The sequence below is a fragment of the Danio rerio genome, chromosome 8 (assembly GCF_052040795.2).
Source record: "Danio rerio strain M-AB ecotype USA chromosome 8, GRCz13ab, whole genome shotgun sequence".
In the NCBI taxonomy this organism is placed as follows: domain Eukaryota; kingdom Metazoa; phylum Chordata; class Actinopteri; order Cypriniformes; family Danionidae; genus Danio; species Danio rerio.
The window spans coordinates 13,852,011-13,869,388 of record NC_141028.1 but is presented as its reverse complement, the minus strand read 5'-3'; the positions used below and the strand labels follow the sequence as shown (position 1 = coordinate 13,869,388).

At 35.9% G+C, this 17,378-nt stretch overlaps 1 protein-coding gene across 3 annotated transcripts in view; it reads left to right on the top strand.

The window, feature by feature from the left end:
- med27 (mediator complex subunit 27) overlaps positions 1 to 17,378 on the top strand; it is a 129,619-nt gene that overhangs the window by 83,865 nt on the left and 28,376 nt on the right.

Sequence of the window (17,378 nt, the reverse complement as noted above, 5' to 3'; positions counted from 1 at the left end):
CATGAACTGGAAGTTGTGACCATTTTGTTGTTGTTGTTGTTGTTGTTGTTGTTGTTGTTGTTGTTGTTGTTGTTGTTGTTGTTGTTGTTGTTGTTGTTTTCGTATTGTGACGCAGTTGCTACAGGCTGTGGCTTGTTTTTTCTACTGTGAGCTGATTGGGTGTAGGAAACTAGGCATTTCATTCAGAAAAATCATAAGATAGGTTTTAGAAGAGTTAATACAACCTAACAGACACCCCCTCCTCACCATCATTTCTGTTTGTTGTCAAAACTGACATTTGGAGGGTCGTGGTTAATATAGCCACCCCCAATACATCAGACCAACATAATCAGAGCATTTAAATAAAAGCAAACAGGAAGTGCATTTTCAGACTTCAAATAAACATTACATGGGCAAACTGTATTTTTTCTTAATGACATGCACAGATTTCATTTGTACTTTTAAAAATGTTTTTGTTTACAGTGCCATTAATGTAGCAGGATAGCAAAAACAGTGAACCCATGTAGAAGTTTCATCTGACTAATGTTGTCTTGGAGTGAACGGTGGAGGAGAGCTGGATGCCCTTGTTCTCTCTGTTGACTGCTCTGTCAGTCTCCTTGTGAGTCGTCCCGGAGAACATCCCTGAGGGACCAAGATTGTTGACTCTTTGAGGACTTTCCTTCACACTAGCAAAGTTTTGCAAAGGGTGTACACATGAGTTTTTATCCAAATCGTTAGTAGAATTTCTTGGGCACGATTTTTGAAGTTCTTTGCTAATAACAGATGGATTATTTCAGTTTATCATCTGTTTAAGCTAATTAGTAGATGTGTGTTTTAAGATGACTGTTTGAGGCTTGTTGCACCGATTATGGGAATTAACATCAGTTATTACTGCTGTTGATTGCCTAAAATGTTCCTGTGTTCCAGACAGTATTGATTTTCATTGTTCCCTCGGCACTTTGCCATTCATTTAAATGGTTTGACGCGTTCTTTAGGGTTGCTTGTTAGCAAGCTGATGTTATGTCAGAGTCTCTGGGGCTCTATGTGTTCAAATAATAATGATCGTTTTAATTCTATTATTCAGCAGTACAGAATGTTAATGTCAAACAGTTAAAAACTATGAAAACTTTTAGAGTCTGAATGTACTGAAAGACTTTGACTCATTTCCAATGAAATGGAATATTTAGTAGGGGCGGGGTTTCAATCCTCTTCTCTTTCACTTGCAGCAAAATAATGGTTTGAGGGGCGTGGCTGAGCATGTTTCACCCAAGCCGTCAATTAAAGTATATGTGGAAAAGAAAACTGATTTTCTACAAATGAAGCATGAGCACTTATTGCTTTGCGCTTCATAAATACAACCAAACCTTAAAAATACACTCTGGACCACCGGTTTAAAGGGCTTTCGGGCATCTCAGATCCCAAACAGATCATGAAGCGCTTTCTCTTTTAGATTGTTTTATGAAAGCAATTTGTGCAAAATTGACAAATTTATCTTTATCTCAATCATTTTTTTAATTTATTTATTTTTTAAATGATATCTTAATATTACTTAATCATTATGTCATTAGGTGGCTGCATATTCTTGTCCTAACAAGTGATTCGCTGAATTATTCATTCAAAGGTTTTATTAAAAACAGCAGATTTGTTTAAAAACAAAGTAAATTCCCATTTTTATAAATGGTTTATTGAATCATTAGCCCACTTTGTATGTTTAAAAACCGGTTCATTCAACAGTCAATTTAGGATTTTATTGATTTATTTTTGGATAGACAAAAAAGCCTATAGTCTAACTCTCTTAGTATTAACTTAGTTAAAAATAAATGTGATTGTATGTATTTAAAAAATTGTAAAGGTTACCATATTTATATTGGTATATAAATAACAATTTGGTATGAGTAATAAAAGAACTTTATTATACAATATGCCAGTAGTCACAAATTTGCATGTCTAAATTTGCCCAGTGTAACAGAGTCACAAAGATAATTTCCATCCGCCTCTGTCATCATCTTCGTGCTGTTAACAAGTGTGTTTTTTTTCTTTCTATTTAGTCATGTCTCATCTCAGCTTTCTTGATCTGAAGTGATGCTTTCTTAGTAGCACACAAATTAGGTGCATGACACTCTCATGCGAACATCAAGATTTCTCAAAGGGTCATTTTTAGATTTTTTGTGAATGAAACACTTCATCAGATTCCTGGAAATGTTTTTTTTCCTTCTAGTAGTGACGCATCAGTCTTGAATTTTCATTGCATGTTCCAGCTGTCAATCTTTTTTTCCACCAAACTGACAAATTTTGAAACCAATTTCTTTCTTATCTCTTGTATATATAATCAATTCAACATACTGCAACCTTAATGCTGAAAACACATGGAATTACAAAATATAAATGAAAGTTAATATTTGTTACATTTATTAAAGCAATAAAAAAAAAACATGGAACTAATAAAATCCGATTCTGATTTCTGGCCAGTTGATTGGTTGATATATATATATATATATATATATATATAAAACTTTTACAATATTTTAAATCTGGACCGCAATACCTAGTTCAACCTAGTTCAATATTTTAATGTGGAAAACATCACAGAATTGCAAAAATATGAGTGAATCTATATTTGTTACATTTATTAAAGCCATCACGAAAAACAACATGGAACTAATAAAATCAGATTGTGATTTCTTTCCAGTTGATTGGTTAATTAAAAAAAAACTTTGAATTTGTTGCAATACCTAGAACATCCTCTAGATGTCAATTCGACATACTGCAACTTTAATGTTGAAAACTTCACAGAATTACAAAAATATGAACGAAAGTCAATATTTGTTAAAGGGCACATAGTTTACCCATTTTTTAAGATTTAATATTAATATTATGGTTCTTCTGAGTGTGCCATTTTAGGTTTAGTTCAAAACACAGTTAAGATTTTTTATTATAACATGTTAAAAAGTGTTATTTTGAGGGTGTGTACACAGCTCGCTGTTTTAGGGGTGTGTTGCTTCACATGAAAATTAGTTTTGACTTCCCGCCCAACGTAACAAGGGAGTAGAGGGTGGTTAGTTAACTTTGACAACGGATGCGCTTCTCAGAGCCACGACACGGCACACTAGACGCGGACATTTGGATGTTATTTAAAATGAAACTTTTGAGATGGTGCTCTGGCGCGGCAGAAATACGAAGTGTCCCGAGTCAAGGCTGGGCGCCGCGGACAGCCATCGACTTGAATCGGTGTTGTGTGTACACTGATAGAAACCTGTGTTTAGTATTCTAAAATGCATGGCGCTTCTGGTGTAAAAGCAGGCAAGTTTGTTATTTTATTTCCAAAGGAGAGACGTGTACGTGAGGCAACGAGCTCGCACTTTCCAGCTGCACCTAGTTAAGATCACAGTTAGCTTCTGTGACCACGAGAAATGCAAACAACTGAAGTTTAAGGTAGACGCAATGAAATGTACACATGTTTGCAAACCTACCTAAAGTTACAAACAATAATTGAATGTTGATCTTGTGTTGAGCCCAGTGAGCCTTACATCAAAAAATAGAGCAAGGGTGTTCCTTTAGTGACATCGCTTTGACTCACACGCTGAAAATGACGTACGTAAAACAACAAACTGAGGATATGGTAATGCACGCCTGTTAATCAGTGTTGATGGGCAGGGGGACCACACTCCTACGTCAAGTTGCGGTCGATCTTAAAACCGTTCCAATGGGTTCACCGTTTTTATGTTGTTCAATTGAAAAAAATAAAGAAAGAAAAAAAGGAGTTTGTGTGATTATATCACCCCAATATGATGGTCTATACACTATACTTACACATCTGTCTGTCCAAACAGCTTGAAAAGTAGATTTTTAACCATAGGTGCCCTTTAATTTATTTTAAAGCCATCTCAGAAAAAACCCATATGGAACTAAATACTATCCCATTCTGATTTTTGGCCTGTTGATTGGTTCATTTAAAAAAGAAAAAAAAACTTCTCCAATATTTTGAACTTGGACCGCAATACCTTGTTCAACCACTTGGTGTCAATTCAACATACTTTAATGTGTAAAAGATCACAGGATGGCAAATATATGAGCAGAAGTCTATATTTGTTACATTTATTAAAGCCATCTCTAAAAAAAAAATTACGACTGACGATATTCAGACATGATGTGAATTTTTAGTTAGTTGGGTCATTCGCACATTTGAAACTTAATTTCCGATTTAGATTTCTGGCCTGTTGATTGGTGCATCTCTACCTTCTACCATAATGCTGTTTTTTGGGGGTCGGTTTGAATGATGACATTCAGAGATATTGCGAGTTGTCAGTTGGGTCATTCACGGCACACATCATACGCGTGTACCTCTGAGACTTGCTCTGACACTTCTCTGCTGCCGTCATGTCTTTTGGCATCGCTGACTGAGAGGAAAGAGAGACTGAGGGATCTTGGCCGCTGCGCCAGGAAGACTACAAATGCCCCTTCCACAGCAGTGGGAGTTCAGTGGTTCACACCCACAGGGCAGGCACTTCCAGATGGCCCAGTTGGCAGGCCGGAGTGATCCGTCACCGGAGGGGCTCAAACACTGCCAGGCCCTTCTTCAGACGCACTTCTCTAGGGCGCTCAACAAAGCATTCAGCAGGAAATGTACTCATTGTGATGGATGATGGATGTGTTATGAGAATGAAGATTAGAATTGTTAAGGAGAATTTAATTTTTTTTTTTTATTTATTTTTTTTTTTATTATTTCTGTGGTTGTAATCTCGATTTCAGATTTTTTTTTTTTTTGAATATTTTAGAAATATCTTGAAATAGTTTTTATTTATTATTATTATTGTTTTATTTAGTTGATATTTTCCAAATGTTTTATTTTTCACCATATCCAATTCGTTTTTATTCATTTTCTTTTCAGTTTAGTCCCTTTATTAATCAGGGGTCGCCAAAGCGTAATGAACCGCCAACTTAACCAGAATTTGTTTTGCTCTGCAGATGTCCTTCCAGCCGCAATCCTTCACTGGGAAACACCCATGCACTCTCATTCACACACATACACTACGGACGATTTAGCTTACCCAATTCACCTATAGTGCATGTCTTTGGACTTGTGGGGGAAACCGAAGCACCTAGAAGAAACCTACGCCAACACTGGGAAACATGCAAACCCCACATAGAAATGCCAACAGGCGACGCTATTTTTATTTATTGTTGTTATTATTATTTTTATTTATTGCAATGAACATTTAAAGTGAATTTATTTTGTTTTTCGGTTTTTTTTTTCATTAATTATTTTGTTTTATTTTGCACTAAACTTAAGTTTTTTTAAGTAATATTTTAAGTATATAATATTATATTTTACTGTCATTTGCGTTTATCCAAGTCTGTTTTCATTTGCATTAAACCTCTTTTCAAAACTTTTATCATTTTATTTATTATATATTTTATATTTTCTTTAATATTCAACATTATTTTCCAAATATATACTATTTTAAAATTCTTATTATTCAACTCTACTTTTTTACTCTACATTGCATTGAAAATCACATTTAAATATTTTATTTAAATTGGTTCATTCCACTGTAGCGACCCCTGATGAATAAAGAGACTAAGACGAAGGAGAATGAATGAATGAATATCATAAGTGTAGTTAGAGTTTCTTTTTCTCTTTTGGCAATGATTTAAATGACGGTAAATGGATGGAAGAGTTAAAACACACACCAGGGTGTCCGCAGGGTCTTAAAAAGTATTAAAAATCGATAAATCAATTATGGGAAAATTAAGGCCCTTAAAAATGATAACAAAATTATAATTGCATTTTTACAATGTCTTAATTTTTTTTCAAGCCTGCATGCATGTATTTATTTCCTTCTAATATTATCAATGGCATGCTTAATCCACGCGATTCGCCAGTGTCCGGCCAAGCTCTCTCGGCGGCAGTGCTGCATCTCTTTAAAATCACTTTGTAAAAACACAGAGCGCGTTGGCATTAATTGGGGCATGGGACGCCTCTCCACGGGCACATTCTGCCTAACAGCCTTGCCTGACCATAATTAGGGGATGTTAATTAGCGCAGAAAACACATCTTTCTCAGGCCCTCTACCTGCTTTTCCTGGCCCTATAATACCGCCAGCTTAACCTCACACCCCCGTTGCATGACACTTATTAACTGCAGATATGTTGTGTACGGTATCATACTCTATTTTTTTTAATCCAGTGGAGGATGCATTTCAGATCTTAAAAGCCACTTTTAAATGTGCTGCCACAAACTGCAGCTTGTCACTCCGGCAGCGTCCGGATCAAAGCCGGATGTGAACGTGAAGAGTCCCACAGGGCTCTGTCTGAGGCACCGATGAACATGGCGTATGGAAATGAACATGCGTATAGGCACTGCCACTGAAATGCTTTTAACTGCCTTCAGTAGAATATATAGGGCTTGTTTGAAGCCACTGAGCTGATGGTAGTGTGCAGTAGATTCTCTAATGTCACGCTTATTTCCACTTCTGCATCGCTACGTTTCTCTTCACTACTCCTCAACTTATTGTCTATTTTTTGTTTTTGGTTCTTTGCTGTTATACTTGATTTGTCTGATTGTTCATTCTCATTATTTTGCTGTCAAAAATCAGGGTTCATATGGTCCTGGAAAAGGATACTGTGGGTGATAAATGCTAATTTGTACTATTCTGAAAAAACACAAGCCAATATAACTAAAATATTCACACGGACTGCAAGATACTGTCTTAAAACAATTTTACAGATGTACAAATGAATATAACCTACATAGATGGTCACATTTTTGATAGGCTGTAATAAATTTACCATGTGTACATAGACATTAGATGAGACAATTGGGGCTCTATTTTAACGTTCTAGGCACAAAGTCTAAAGTGCAGGGTACAAAAGCATTAAGGGTGTGTCCGAATCCACTTTTAATATTTTAAGGACGAAAAAATATGCTCGGCGCCGTGACACAGGGTTGAGCTCATTCTCTTAATGAGTTTTGGGTGTGTTAAGAATAAGAATAAGCCAATCAGAGTCTCATCTCCCAATCCCTTTAAGAGTCTGTTGCGTCGCACCATGGTGCATTCGCTTTTTACATCTCAGATTTTGCAAGTGATAAAACTGAATGCTTCATTGTGAAAAACTGTTAAACAGACCATCTGCAGTAAAAGGATAAAGAATGAGCCTCCTCCAATCAGCCTTTACTTTCACTTTCTCTTTCTTCCTTTGATGGATGAGAAACTTGTACACACAGACATCCATTAGCCTATGCGTAATTAATTTAGCTTAAGCGCAAATATTTGTTTCAAAACTATTTCTAAATTCAGTTCAAATTTCCAGCCAATGAATAAATAAACAATAATAACCAATTGTGCTAAAAAAACTGGGTCATATCCAAAGACACATCCTATGCCCCATATGGTCTAAAACCTGACAGGTGGACAAATTTTAGCTTGTTTTTAATAAAACAAATATAAATATGCATATAATAATAATACTGCTAATAATAACATTATACAAAATATTGTCATGTATTAACTAAAGGTCTTGCGCCTTATTGCGCCGGGTGTATGATAGGGCCCTAGGTCATGAATATTTACCTGAAAGGTTTGTAAAAGTCATGGAAAAGTCCTGAATGTAAAATATGTAAGAAATAAAGGAAATCATTTGAATATTCATATGTTGAGTAATGATGAGGCTGAAAATGTAGATTTGAATTACAGGAACTATGTTTTTTCAAAAACAACAAAATTTTATTCGTTCGTTAATTTTTTTTCAGCTTAGTCCCTTTATTAATCTGGGGTCGAAATGAACCACCAACTTACCCAGCATAAGTTTTACGCAGGGCATGCCCTTCCAGCTGCAATCCATCTCTGGGAATCACCCATACACTCTTGCATTCAGACTTTTACACTACGGACAATTTAGCTTACCCAATTCACCTATACTGCATGTCTTTGGATTTGTGGGGGAAACCAGAGCACCTGGAGGAAACCCACGTGAACATGGGGAATACACACAAACTCCTCACAGAAATGCCAACTGACCCAGCTGAGGCTCGAACCAGCAACCTTCTTGCTGTGATTTGTGCACATATTATTGCTATAGTATTACTGTAATAAACCCTTTTTTTAAGTTTTAATCCACAAGGGAACAAATATCCAACTTTAACCTAAGACTAACTTAGGACTCTAACCAACTCTAACCTAAGACTAACTTAGGACTCTAGCCAACTCTAACCTAAGACTTAAACAAGAAAAAAAGGCAGGTAATTTTAGAAAATTAATAAGCTTGATGTCTGGCAGGGAAGTCCCCTCTCTTTCGGCTCAACGTTGGTCCATATTTGCAATAGAGCAACTCGCCACAGGTGCGGAGAGGCGGACCTACCAGATTCCAGGAAACAAATAGTGAGTGACGTCATGACGCACAAGCAGGCAACAGCGTAAAAATTACTTTTATATTAATATTTTTTTTATATTGATAGTCTTATTATTATTTTATAGTAAGTCATCCAAGGATTTGCATTAATCAAGAGATTTTTTTTTTTTATTTGGTGAATAATGCTTTTTTTTTAAATTGACCATAAAAATATTTATCATTTTAAATGCATTTCAAATAGCACTGTTAAAAAATAACAGGAGGTCTAATACCATCAAACCTTTCATCAAAGTAGTCTTAAGACAATTAAATAACGCCTTTTTGATCCATTTCAAATGTTGACTACTGGATGTAGTTGACATCAGAGTTATTAGCCCTCCTCTGAATTATTTTTGTTTTTCAATTTTTTCCCAAGTAACGTTTTAAAGACCACAGAATTTTTCACAGTATTTCCTATATTGTTTTTTTCTTCTTCAAAAAGTTGTATTTGTTTCATTTCAGCTAAAATAAAAGCAATTTTTAATACTTAAACCATTTTTAGGTTAATATTATTAGCCCCCATCTTTTTTTAAATCTCTAAAGAATAAACCATTGTTATACAATGGTTTGCCTAATTACCCTAACTTCCCTAGTTAACTTACTTAACCTAGTTAAGCCTTTAAATGTAACTTTAAGCTGAATACCATTTTCTTGAAAAATATCTATTAAATATTGTGTACTGTAATTATGGCAAAAATAAATGAAATTAGTCATGGTTTGGGGTTACATTCGGTATGGGAGTGTGTGAGAGATCTGCAGAGTGGATGGCTACATCAACAGTCTGAGGTATCAAGACATTTGTGCTGCCCATTACATTACAAACCACAGGAGAAGGCAAATTATTCAGCAGGATAGCATTACTTCGAGAAAAAAAAAAAAAAAGCTCAAGGTGCTTCAGGATAGGCCAGCCCAGTCACCAGACATGAACATTATTGAGCATGTCTGGGGTAAGATGGAGGAGGCATTGAAGATGAATTCAAGGAATCTTGATGAACTCTGTGAGTCCTGCAAGAACACTTTCTTTGCCATTCCAGATGACTTTATTAATAAGTTATTCGAGTCATTGCAGAGATGTATGAATGCAGTCCTCCAACCTCATGAGAGTCATACAATATTATTTCTTTTTCTACTGCACCATGACTATATATTCATTCTATACATGACACATGACATTCTATACTGTACTTTATTACTGTTTAGTGACAAGACTTTTGTCTAAGCAAAGTCAGACCTTACTGTCCTAATTAAATCATTAAAAATCATGATCATATTTTATTTTGGTAAAATAAGCGTAATCTAGTGGCCTTTGCCTTTCATGTGAGCCACATCTGATACTAAATGATCAACTAGAAGTCAATTTACTATCTGTTGTTCCTTAACACTTGAGGACAAGACTTTTGTTAGGTAGTGTATATAGTTTGCAGCCTTTGACTATTTTTATTGTGGATGGTTTAGAGAATGGACAACATGAGCGTCACAGCTCAGCATTTCAGAATGCACTGTCCAAGTCTCTCTCTCTGGCTGCTTGTTCTGTTGCTTCCTCGATCCACCTTGACTCAGTGGTTCTGGTTTGTCACCTCAACAGTTCACAGCACAGTCAAACAATATTTTGTTAATTGAATTTTAAAGTGACCTTGTTCCGCTATTGATCCGCATGCAAAATATTCCTTATGACTCAAGGTCGAAACCTTGAGGGCGTCGGATCGCCGAGTGTAGAGTATTGACGTCTTTTTGACCTCCGATTGTAGGATTGTGCTGATGAGGACAGAAGCGTCTGGAGGTGGAGGGTCAGAGCTGGAAAACACCCTTCTTTGCACTCAGGGCTGTTGTGATGTGTCAGCTTGTTCCTCGTGTTTCTTGATGGTACAGTAAAGCTGCGGTGAAAGCTAATGAGCTGGACGCACTCAGAGACCTCAGCAGTGACATTCAGATTTCCACCCGTTTCAAAATAGTGCAATTTGTGCTCCTCAAAATCTGTTGAACTGACAGTTTTCCCTAAAAACAGCTCCCCCCAGTGCTATTTGGAGTTCAGGGACAAGACTGTTAGGTGTCAAATGAGATGTCGCCTTTACACCTGCCATTAGCATGTGTTTTTTTTTTTGTTTTTTTTTTTTGTTTTTTGTAGTTGCAGTTGACCACACTGAAAGAGTTTAGATCATAGGTCTAAAACTGAATTCCTGGAAGGCCACAGCCCCAACTCTGATCAAACACAGCTGATCCAACTAAATAAGGTATTCAAGACTACTTTTAAACACCTTGACTAATTGAATCAGCTGTGTTTGAATAGGGTTGGAGCAAAACTGTGCCGAGCTGTGGCCATCCAGGAGTTGAGTTTGAGACTTATGGTTTAGATACTTTTCTGTCCACATTCATCTCTGTCAGATTAATTATCATTAACAGTCACATTGACAAGGTGGTACATTTTCTGGCTCTGTTTGTCTCTCTTTGCCTTTGGGATCTGGTCAGCTGTTTTAATGACCAATACACAGTTGAATCCACAAATGATTTGTTTCTTTAAACTACACTTGAAATCAATCGTTTCTTTTCTCAAATCCTCCCCACTTTTACCTAGTTTACTAGTTCTAGACCTGCTTCAACATACCTATCTGTAAGTATCAAACAAGCCTAAAGCAGTCAATTAGTTTGATTACAGTATATGTGTTTAATTAGGATAGTAGAACTAAACTGTGCAGAGCTATGGCCTGAGTTTGACACCTGTGCCGTACAAGGTGAGCTACTGAGCACACCGACCATGCCTGAAAGGTTGTCTATATGGAGATGGACTGGTTTTGGGATATTTGTTTGGTGTTGTGCAAATAATTGCACAAAAATGATCCTTTATCCATTGATATGTCACAGTTAATATCCTTAGTGTAAAAATGAACAAATTTTGTTGGCATCATACCGATACAGTGTTAATTTTATTTAGAAACTGCAGTGAAGTTTAAATTGCAGTACGTTTTTGCTGTTTCAAACATGTAGACTGATGCTCATATTTCCTATGAGCCTGTATTGCTTGCTTGTCATTCTTTAATTAATTGAATAATTATCATTTCCCATTCTGTAGAATAATATGTGATCAGATGCAACTAAACTAAAGAATATCCAGATATTGTTCAAATTTAAAAAGCATGTTAAAGACTGATGTGAAATAAAGCTGCATTTCCCCCGTTTCTGACAAAGTGCAAGCAAGGCATGTTTCAGAAATGAGCTGAAAAGCACACAGCAGAATGCTCCGACTGAACATCAAACTTATTTTAGTCTCAAGCTACTTGAATGAGGATCCGTTTTTCTCAAAGGGAAGGTCGTGCGGGGCAAGACGCTTGGCCGCGTTTTCGCCTGGCTGCTTTCCTTCCTTGTTTCGCAGCTGATTCGAGATCTCACTTGTTGCTTAGAAACTGTTTCTTTTTTGTCCAATCTCACAGTTTTTGCCACTTTTCCCTCCCTCCCGGCAGCCCACTCTCACTCCAAATAAAAAGTACCATCTGCCGCCGTTGCGATCCAGTCGGTCTGGGGATGCACTTAAGATCAGCTAATGAACCTTTTCCAGGACGGCCTGAACGTTTACCACACTCCAAGTCAACTTCTTTTCTTCAGTATTTATGCTCCTTTTGGCCCGGAGCCAGCTACTTACTTTCCCACTAGCTTCAATCTGAAAAGCAAGCCCAGAATAGCTATTGACGCTACAAACCGGCTTCACACTTCTGATTACGGCTAGAGATTTGGTGTTTTTTTTTTCTGTTTCTTTTTTTCATGAAATAAAGCGAAAGACAGAAGGAAAGTAAGAAAGAATGAAGGGAAGGATTTTTTTCACAACACTTTATTACAAAAATATGAATACATTATCTAAACAATTAACTCGCAAAAAATAAACAAATAAACAAAAATGGGAGCAAAAAAAATCATTTTCATACATTACATGAAGTCAAAAGAAGGAAGATTATCAATAGCTTTAAAAAAATTTTAATTAACAAGGATTTTTATTTGACAGAAGTTGACTTGCATTTCCTTCAATGTTTGGCTTTCTGGTACTGTATTCCGCCATTTTAGCTTGTTCAATTAAAAAATAATTAAGCTGACATTTAATGTTTTCTCTGAACATATTTAAACCCACTAGTAAATAATTGGAAAAGGTTTCTTTAAAAGGCACAACAAATTCTGTAAAAGAGTAAACAAAGGCTTACGTCTGGAACATTACATTAATGCATGAAATACAGTTTCTCTCTGCGAGCAAAAAAGGAAAGAAGGACAGAAAGGAATGTAGAAAATAATGACAAAGAAAGAAAGAAAACAAAAAGAAAAGAAAGTTGGGCAGAAAGAAGGAAAGAGAAAAAAATAATAAAATGAAAAGGAAAGAAATTTGGAAACAAAAAAGGATAGAAAGAAGGACAGAAAAGGAAGGGGTTACAGAAAAGAAGGAAAGAAAAAGAAAGAAAGAAAGAGAGTAAATTGATTAATTTAGGAAAGAAAAGGGGAAGATTAAAATAATAAAATAAATAAAATGAAAAAGGAAAGAAAGAAAAGAAGAAAATGGGAAGGAAAGAAAGAAAGAAAAGAAGGAATGACAGAAAAGAAGAAAGGAGAAAGAAAGAAAGAGAGTGAATGAATTAAGTAGTGAAGTAAAGAAAGAATAAAAAAGAAGGAAATAAATGAAATGAAGAAAATAGGAAGGAAAGAAAGAAAGAGACAGAAAAGGAAAGAATGAGTGAATAAATTTAGGAAAGAAAAAGGAAAGAATAAAATAAAAAATGAAAGAAAAGAAGGAAAGAAAGGAACGAAGGAAAAACAAGATAATAGGATAGTAAGTTGGTAAGAAAAAAAGAAAGAAAATGGAAACAAATGAAAGAAGGAAATAAAAGAAAGAAAAGACAAAAGAGAATATATTATGTGTCACACTTGTGAGCGACTATTCACAATTTTTATGGTGCCAAAAAGTTCAGCACCAGTTCCAGCTTTGTTTCTTTCTTCAGCACGTCCTCTTGCGTCAGTGATTCAGACTTTAGTGTTGTGTTTTAGGATATATTAACCTCCATGAAGAACTGCCATTTCAGTCTGAGGCCTTTGATCATCTCCTCAAATCCTGCTTTAAGGGATCATCATTTTAGGGAGGACATGAAGTTTTTTATTTTATTTTAGTGCAACTCATAAATTACAATGACAAGTTCATGAAAGGCTCTTGAAAAAGTCTCTGATACAAACCATCCGGCTTCAGTTCACAACTAGTTTAGAATTCAGACTAAAGACATGCTCGTTTGAGAAAGCAGAATTGTTTCTTAATTTAATAAGGGATTTAGATGTTGTTGTTTGACAAGTAGGATAATGGTTGTGTTGTGAGTGTGTGGTGATTTGTGTCCACAGCTTTTCTAAATCATCTTCGTTTTTGAAATCGTTTTGTGGCGAAACAAGACAAAAAGAGAAAGCTACTCAGCATGTGGGGAGAAAGTGTGTGAAGTTCTGTGCTTCTCGCGGCTGGTGATCAGGGCTGGTTTTCTAGCTGCAGCTCTCAGCGGGACTCGCATGAAAGCAGAAGAAAGAGCAGAAGACACACACTCCAGCAGAAGCTGAAAGCCTGAAACTTTAGCAAACACATGCTAATCATTATTACTGCTTTTTACTTTTCTCATCTGTTTATTAGGTTGTATGATGTTACTCAAATTCAGTCATGATTTCTTTCTTTCTTTCTTTCATTCTTTTTCTTCTTCTTTCCTTCCTTCTCTTACAACTTTTTCATTTTGTCTCTCCATTTCTTGCCTTCTTTAATTTTTTCCATCCTTTTTAAAAAAAATTTTAAACTTTTTTTCTACTCACTCCAGCCACTTTATTAGGTACACCTGTCCAACTGCTCGTTAACGCAAATTTCAAAACAGGCAACAGTAACTCAAATAATCACTCGTTACAACCGAGGCATGCAGAAAAACTTCTCTGAATGCACAACACGTCCAACCTTGAGACGGATGGGCTACAGCAGCAGGAGAACACACTGGATGCCACTCCTGTCAGCTAGGAATAGGAAACGGAGGCTACAATTGGCACAGGCTCACCAAAATTGAACAATAGAAGGTTGGAGAAACGTTGCCTGGTCTGATGAGTCTTGATTTCTGCTGCGCCTTTAGGATGGTAGGGTCAGAATTTGTTGTTAGCAACATGAAAGCAAGCATCCATCCTGCCTTGTATCAATGGTGCAGGTTAGTGGTGGTGTAATGGTAAAGGGGGTATTTACTTGGGCCCAATACCAATTGAGCATCATGTCAACACCACAGCCTACCTGAGTATTATTGCTGGCCATGTCATAAAGCGTGAATCATCTCAGACTGGTTTCTTGAACATGGCAATGTACTCAAATGGCCTCCACAGTCACCAGACTCAATCCAATAGAGCACCTTTGGGATGTGGTGAAGCGGGAGAATCACATCATGAATGTGCAGCCGATAAATCTGCAGCAACTGCGTGATGCTATCATGTCAATATGGACCGAAATCTCTGAGGAATATTTCCAGTACCTTGTTGAATCTCTGCCACAAAGGATTAAGGCAGTTCTCAAGGGAAAAGGGGGTCCAACCCGGTACTAGTTGCTGAAAGTGGCTGATGAGTGGCTGATGAGTGTATAATTATTTATTTCCTTTTTCCTTTCCTTCTCTCCTCCTTTCTTTGCTTTTATTTTTAATGTTTCTTTCTTGTTTCTTTTTTGTCTTATTTCTTTCATTCTTTGCTTTCCTTCATCCCTTCTTAATTTTATTCTTTTGTTTTTTCATTTTGTTCTTTTTTTGCTTATTTTTTTCTTTCATTCTTTCTTTACTTTCTTTTTTATTCCTTTCTTTCTTTATTTTTCATTCCTTTTCTTTATTTGTTTTTTCTTTATTTATTTGTTTTTTTTTTCTTTATTTTTTAGTTTCTTTGTTTCTTTCTTTACTTTCCTCCTTTTTCTTTTTAATTTCTTTCTTTCTTAGTTTTTTCTTTTTTCATTTATTTCCTCATTTGTTTTTATTTTTTCTTTCATTTCTTTGTTTCTTTCTTTCTTTTTCTTTGCTACTTTTTCACTTTTCAGTTTGCTCTCTTAGTTTAATTAATTAATTAATTAATTTATTTATTTATTTATTTATTTATTTATTTATTATTTGCCAGTCTTTTTATAATGTCATTTTGCCATGTTGTATTTATGTGTATTTATATTATTATTGTTTTTTAGCTTTTTTAAAGTTTCTTTTTGATTTTGTGAAAATTGAATCTTGATCTGGAGGGTTCAGTCAACATCATTTGGCAAAAATCACTCAGTTCACTTCATTTTCTGTTATTTTTCCTTTTATTCTCAGTTTGTTGAACAGTTAGTTCTTACTTGTATTGTTTCTTTTCACACTCGTTTTTCTTAGTGTGCACATTTATAAATCATCCGTTCTGAGAGAACGAAAAACAAGTTAAACGCTTTGGTCTTTGGGCATCCACCCTTTGAGTTGCCTCTCTGCCAAGAAAAAAAATAATATTTCAATTTACATTTGGGAGAACTATGACTTTAAAGGCTGTCAGGGGTAATGGATTCAGGCTGTGAGTGCTGGTGTCGACTGGCAGCGCCAAGCGGCTCCGGGCAGAGGCCAGGCGTTCAGCTTCTCTGGCAGACATGAATTTAATAAGCAAACCTTAAAGCGGGGAAAACATGTGTTGTGAGGGCTTGTGGAGTACGAGCGGGCTGAATGAGTATTTCTGCACGATCTTGACATGATTGGTCATGTCTGCAGATTTTCGTTTTTTCCCCAGTGTCAACTGTTGAAGGTCTTGTGTATATGTCTTGTACACTACATATATCTGTACACTACTGTTTGCTGGATGTTTGCTGATTGAACAGCATCATGTGGAGGTCTTAAAGGGATAGTTCACTCAAAAATAAAACTCTCCTCATCATTTATTCGCCCTCATGTGGTTTTAAATCGATATGAGGTTCTTTCATCTGAACACAAAAGAAGATATTTTGAAAAATGATGCTAGCTGGCAACAATCGACTTTCATAGTAATTTTTTTCCCCCTACTATTGAAGTCAATTGTTGCCAGCAAGCAGAACTCTTCGAAATATCTTTGTTCAACAGAGGAAAAAAATTAAATATGTTTTGAACTATCTCTTTAAAAGTGAAACAAAACAGTTCACTAGATCGTCATTTCCTCACTATCTATTCTTAAAATCACACTGAAAATTAGCTTACTTATTAATTTTAACCAATGCTTTTTGTTGTTGTGGTTTATTTAAATTTTCTAATAAGTGTCAATGATATAGCTTAAGGGTTCAAGACACCCTAAAGTATTTTTTGTGAAATGTTAACAGGTTTGTTTGTGTTGAGCATCAGTTAAGACAATGTTAGTACCTGTCAGCTTTAATTGTGTGGAAAACTGGATAATATTGAAATTTGGTCAGATAATTTCATCTTTCGGGTTTAAAATTATTTTTGGGGCAAGATCAAAATCAGTGACGTACTGTATCGCGAATCTGGTAGTGGAGTGATGACGCGTCGGTTTCTCATTATTATTCATAGTGGTGTTTTCTAATCCTATAACAAGACCCTGCTTCTTAATTATTCATGAGTGCATGTGCTTTCTGAAACACAAGGCAGAACTGCCAAGCTGTGAGACCCAATTACTGCGCATGGCACGGGTTTGTTTTTTAAGATCCACAGGGTTTGTTGCATGTTTTTTTTTTTTTTTTTTCGCGATTCTGTCAGGGCCAATACAGCAAAGCTGTTGGTTTGCAGCAAGAATTTTTTTCAAGAGAGCTATACGAGAATTGGAGAATGGCGGACTTTGTATTTTTATCAGTTGAGTTCGTTACCATCCAGACACATAGGCCATATCCGTGCTGCTGTGTTTACACATGTTTAAAATCCTCCAGATTACCGGAAAGGCTAAGTGTTGAAATAGACAGGGAAAAGAAACCTGTTGCACTGCTATCCACTGTGTCTGTATTCAGACTCAGGGATTGAGGAGGAGAGAAGTCCTCCTCATTTATAGAGTTTATATAAACAGGATTATCC